This window comes from Lepus europaeus, chromosome 10 (genome assembly GCF_033115175.1).
Source record: "Lepus europaeus isolate LE1 chromosome 10, mLepTim1.pri, whole genome shotgun sequence".
NCBI classification, from domain to species: domain Eukaryota; kingdom Metazoa; phylum Chordata; class Mammalia; order Lagomorpha; family Leporidae; genus Lepus; species Lepus europaeus.
This window is the reverse complement of record NC_084836.1, coordinates 16,716,111-16,722,110: the sequence shown is the minus strand read 5'-3', so window position 1 is coordinate 16,722,110 and position 6,000 is coordinate 16,716,111. Positions and strand designations below refer to the sequence as shown.

The window sequence follows — 6,000 nt, the reverse complement described above, 5'->3', positions numbered from 1 at the left end:
CAGCACCAGCCCCAGAATTTATTTATTTAAAAGAGAAAGAGGAACAGACACTAGCTCTTCCATGCTCTAGTTGACTACCCCAAACACCTGCAATGGCTTGGCCCAGGGCCAGCTGAAACTGGGAGCCAGGAACTCATTGCAGGTCTCCCATGTGGATGGCAGACACTTGACTACTTGAGCCATTGCCTGCTGCCTCCCAGGGTGTAAAATAGCAGGACACTGGAACTGGAGCTGGAACTGAGACTAGAACTCACACACTCTGATGTGGGGTGTGGGCTTCCCAATAGACCAAAATCTTCCCCATGGGCCTGGCGCTGTGGCACAGTAGGTTACACTGCCGTCTGCAGCACCAGCATCCCATACGGGCACCTGTTTGAATCTCAGCTGCTCCACTTTCTGATCCAGCTCCCTGCTAATGTGCCTGGGAAAGCAGCAGAGGATTGTAAAAATGCTCCTGCCACCCATGTAGGAGACCCAGAAGAAGCCCCAGGCTTCTGGCTTTGGCCTGGCCCAGCCGCGGCTGTTGTGGCCATTTGGGGAGTGAACCAGTGGATGGAAGACCTCTCTCCTCTCTTTCTCTGTATCTCCCTGTCTCACTGTAACTCTTTCAAGTAAATAAAATTTAACAACAGCAACAAATGAATTAGGTTTTAAACAGTGTCTAGTGCAATGTACTGATTTTGTTTTTATTATTATTTATTTGAAAAGCAGAGTTATGGTGGTGGGGGTGGGGTGGGGGTGATAATGGTGATGGTGGTGGAGGAAGAGGAAGGAGGAGGAGGAAAGAGAGATCTTCCATCCGCTGGTTCATTCTCCAAATGGCCACAGAAGTCGGGGCAGTGCCTTGCCAAAGCCAGGAATCTGGAGCTTCCTCTGGGTCTCCCATGTGGTGCAGGGGCCCAAACACTCGGGCATCTTCCCCTGCTTTTCCCATACTGCTTGTCACTAGAAGCTAGATGAGGCTGTGGCATTAGCTCCCAAATTTACGGAAGAGGACACTTGGGCACATCTGAAGCTGAATGACTCAAATGATCCTGGTTACAAGGTAGGGAGAGGATCCCTATCCTCTGTGGGGTCCCCCTATGGAATTGGAATCGGTTGTGGGACTCTGGAAGGGTGAACTCAGCCGAGGCAGGACAATTTTTACCTTTGTCCTCTGAGGTTGCCGTGTAATCTGAAGTCTGGAGAGCTGCTAAGAGGAGACACAGAAGGGATGTTTGCTTGTAGCTGATGGCCTTGAGCTGTGGGGCTGTATACCGTGGGCAGCCCCTACCAACATGAGAGAGCCAGTGTTAACCACGCAGTAATTTTGCAGATGGTTAGGAGCTTGAAGTTAGCCCAGATTGGGAGTTATTATATCCCGGAAATTGGCAAACACCACTGCTACAAATCAAGGCTACCTCTGCCACTCAGTACAGTTTTACCGGAACGTCTTAGACACTCTCCTCTTCTCTACTTCACTATCGTTCAAAGCCTTCCCAGACAGCAGTTAGGCTCAACCCCGCAATGAATGCCTACCGTGGTGAGGCACTGTGCCAGGTCCCAGGAGACAGAGATGAGCCCATCAAGTAACACTGTGGCGGACAGGGAAGAGCGTGCAGCAGCGAGTCCTGGATTAGCTGTGAGACCTCAGTCAGGCTTAACCTTGGGTTCCCCATCTATAAATTGAGATAATAGTACGTATCCCCAAGGTTCCTGAGCTAATTACTGAGAACATGTAACGCTCCTGGCACAGAGGTGCTCAGTAAGTGATAGTTCTAAGTGGCCGAGATGTAAACAGAAGGCTTTAATGTAGCTTGATGTAAGAAATAAAGGCGTGACTAGTTGTAGATCAGGAAATCTTTGCAGAGTCTCAGTCCCCCAGGCTGGATCTCAGTTTTCTGGGTAAATGATTCACAGCTGAGGTCTTCTCTGGTCCTTGTCAGAAGTAACGCAGTAAGTTACTGCATTTTTTTAGTCCCTCCAGCATGTTTTTACCTCTTTATAGCCTGTACCTCCTTATACATGATTAATTTCAAGACAAACCTGGATTTGGAGATAGCACATTGAGAGTCAAATTCAAAGCCCTGATGATGGCCTTTGGGAGCTGACCCCTGGCTACTCCTCTGACCTGGGTACCTTCCACTTTCTTCCTGGCTCACTGGGCTGCACACACTGGTCCCTTGCAGGTCCTCAGCTGAGGGCTGTGCTGCTTCCTGTTTCCTCTGCTTAGACATAGTTTCCCCCAGATTTTCCCATGCTTTGCTCTTATTTCACTCTGGGCTCTGCCCAGGGGTCTCATTCTCACGCACTAGACGTTGGTGCAGGAAGGGGCGGCTCATTTCAGCAGAGGTTCTAGAGGACAAGAAGGCAAGAAAAGATAGGACTCCACACACACGAGGAGGACTGGCTGCAGGAAGGCAGGGGATGTGGCTGTTGAGTGGTGGTGGAGAGGGAAATGTAAGGGAATTCTGTTGGATTGATTCTGTTTTCTTAAAGTACAAAAGTAGGCCAGGAGCTAGACGCAAGGTGTATGGGTGTTGGAAGTTTGAGGAAAGAGGAAGAAGTATGAAACTGCCTTTGGAAACTGGGAAAACCAATAAGCAGGGTGAGAAGCATTGCTGGGCTGCATCAAAAGCGTATTTGACCTTTGTGTCCTTGACCTTCTAGTGAAGCCACTTTTTATTTTCTGTGTTTTCCCCAGCAAGGTTTTGCTCTTTTAAGTGGGATGCGGAATGTATGGACAGTGAGGTTTTATAAGGGTGGGCCTTGTCGTGTTGCTACAATTGATAAGTCTGTATTTTTTTCTTGCGGTACCTAGAGAGCTACTGAAGGTGAGAACAGAGAAGGCTTGGGTGTCAGAAAGATTCTTCTAGCTCAGTGTGGTGTATATTGTATGGGAGAGAGTGCAACAATCTAATCCAATAGGACTTAGTCTGTTTTGTGTTGCTGTAGCAAAATGCCTGAGGCTGGGTGAGAAAAGACAACAGGTTTGTTTGGCTCATGATGCTGGCACTGGAGGGTCCAAACTGCATGGCCCCAGCGTCCTGTTGAGAAGCCCTGACACTGAGAAGCAGAAAGGGGACTGACTGCCTATGAAGGACCAAGTCACTTTGTAACAACCTACTCATCTGAGAACTTCCTCCATCCTCCATCCCAGCCTACACTGAGAGAACAGCATGAATCTATACCCCAGATCAGATTGCCTTCCACTAGGCCCCACCTCTTAAAGGGTCCACCACCCTGACATTGTACACGGGACACCAGGCTTCCATCACATTAATGATTGTGAGATTAGCCACATCCAAACCGTGGCAGGGACCCTTGATCAGTCCTTCACGGATCTGTTCCCACTTAAAGGACAGCTCCAGAACCTGGAGGGTCTTTCCCCAGCATTTTCTGAGAGCCTACTGTATACCAGGTTCTGGGGAACAAGACAGATCAAACAAGGTTTGGCTTTAGAAGGCGCTCATGGATTTAGAAGATTTGTAATTATTATTAAGTATTTGAGAAGAGGGAAGGAGCAATTAACACTAGGTAGGAATTGAGGAAGGCCTCCCTGAAGAGGTGACATTTCAAATGAGCGTTAGAGAATTAGGCCCTCAGGAGGGAAGATAGTTTTAGACAGGGAGAATAACATGGACCCAGTCTAGGGATTTAAGATGCAAGCTTAGAACAAATGCTTCGTGGTGACAGATGGTGGAAGACGAGATCCTTCCTCCATTTACTAGCAACGAAGTAGAACTGAGGAGGCCTCTCTGCTTCATGAGAAGACAAGGGCGAGACCACAAGGCCCAGGGCAGCAAGAAGGGTGGCAGAGAAGAGTGAAGCACGTGTTTTTAAAATGGAGATTTCTTTTTTAACTTAAGAAAAATGTGGGACTACTCTGGGGAATTTGTGCTGTAATTTGCTCAGCTAAGAACGACATGCAGCTGAAATGCCTTGTGTGCTGTCTGAAAACATTAACTAGGATCTCTGCCACCTGTCTGTCCATGCAAGATGCTGTCAATGGCAAAGCTCTTGCAATCAATCCGTTAAATGACTTAAAACTTCCTCTCTATCCTAGGCTATGCTTTTGAAACAAGTAGTTTCTATACATTTTGAAGAATGAGAAGTTCATGACCTAGCCAATGGGTTGATTTTATCTAGATTAAATGAAGTAAGGCTTGGGGAACTCGGCTTGGAGTCAGGGGTCGATGTTCCATGTTCTCCTTTAGTCCCCTTTTTCTCTTCCTCACATGTTCTGTTCTTTGCTCCTGAAATCACAATGTTTCCTGAATACCCTATGCTAGACCCAGTCTGTTCTAAGGACCCCAGAGTCAGGTGAGGCACTCCACGCCTAATCACGGTCCCTGGGAAGTGTGGTTTGCTGTCTGCAGCGTGTGTGTATTTACAAGACCAGAGGCTAAACCAGGCCTCTTTCATCTAGTAGTGCCTGTCAGTTCAGAGGGGTGGCTTCTCCCAGCTGTTAGCAGCCAGCAACCCTTCCCGAGTGTGCCTGAGCTGGCATTAACCAGACAAAGAAGTGGGAAAGACCTTGCTGTATTTATTTATCAGCAGGTATTCATAGCTGAGTAACAGCATGAGTAAGAGCAGGTGAGTATGTGAGAGCAAGGCACACGCGGGCAGCGGCAGGTGGCTTGGCACGACTGGAGTTAAACATGCTTTTGGCTTTCCTTAAGACAACACAAACCTAAACCTGAGTGTGCTAAGGAGGGAGTCCTCGGAAGCGGAGGTTAGGCGTTAGTGAGAATTTGTCATTTCTTTTCAGGATTAGTCAGGATGAACCTGCTGTTTCTTTAACAAAGCCTGGTAACTTCATTTAGGGAATTACCCATCTGACTAACCATTCCCTGAGGGCAGTGGGTCCCAAACTTTGCTGTCACCTTTGGAGTTTTTGGAGATCCAGATGCCCAGGTCATACCCCGTGCCAGTGACATCACAGTGTCTGGGGCAGGGACCAGACACCCCAGTTCCCAAGCTCCTCACGTGATGACCGTGGAGAGCCGAGTTCTGCAGCCGCTGCCCTGGGGCATGGGCTGGCCTCTTCGGTTAAAACACAAAAATTCCTACTTTCTTCCTACTTCCAAGCAGTCCCTGCATCGTTTTTTGCGCGTTTCTAGGTCTGGGGGCGGCCGTGAGCCGGCAGGGGATGTGGTCTCACCCAATTAGCAGGTTGCACTTTGCTAAGCTGCTCAGCATAGGCTGCCAGGGCTGCACGAGGGCTGGATTTCTGCTTTGTCATCCTGACTCTGGCTGTTTGCCCGCCCGCTCCGAGCAGGGCGTGGCTTCGCGTCACTACTGGGAACCTGCAACCCTTTCACCCCAGTTTGCCTCAGTCCAGCGCTTGCATCGCCACCGCGGGAGGTGGACGGAGCCCTCCAGAACAGCCTGCATCTTCAGCATCGTCGCGTTCATGTAAGCTCTGCGGCAGACTGGAAACAAAGCCCCTCGCCCGAGGGCGCGAGCCCGCCGGGAAGGGTTTGCTGGCGGGGGCCCAGACCCCGCGCCCGCCCGAGGGGTGCATTGGGAAGGCAGGGTCAAGAGGGGATGTGCTAGGACGGGGCCGAGCGGTGGAGAGGCGCGGGGCGGCGTGCGGAGCCTCCCCCGGCCGCAGAGAGCGTCAGCATTCGGGCGGGCGGCCTGGCCCCCTGTCGGCGGCTGCTTTCCTTCCTGTTGCCCTTGGTGGAGACGTCTGCGGCTTTTACAGTGGGGGTTTTGTATGATTTCCCAGAGCTGCAGTCTGGACGTAGAGATGACAATGCGATGAATAGACTGGCAGGTTGACAGCACGGAGAGGCTATAAGACAGACGCCTTTCCAGGAACATTCACACCGCCTAATCCCTAGAAATCCCGAGAGATTGGCAGAACCCGGGTGATCTCACGTTTTACAAGTGTCACGCGCAGCCCGACACGGGCTACTGACCGGGGCAGCAGTGAGACCGGGAGCCAGCGCTTCCCTCGGCGGGGCCGGGCCGGGCAGGGCAGCGGTCGGCGCCCTGGCTCTGCGGCTGCGTCGC

At 50.8% G+C, this 6,000-nt stretch overlaps 1 protein-coding gene across 2 annotated transcripts in view; it reads left to right on the top strand.

Moving 5' to 3' along the window:
• The first annotated feature begins 5,300 nt into the window (after positions 1 to 5,300).
• The window catches only part of TXNRD1 (thioredoxin reductase 1), a 62,579-nt gene continuing 61,879 nt past the window's right edge, over positions 5,301 to 6,000 (top strand). Inside the window, exon 1 of one of the 2 annotated variants that reach the window (XM_062202996.1) lies at positions 5,301 to 5,397. The gene's annotated coding sequence lies outside the window, so the exon portion shown is untranslated. The remainder of the gene's footprint in view (positions 5,398 to 6,000) is intronic. The other variant, XM_062202994.1, reaches the window with a different exon arrangement.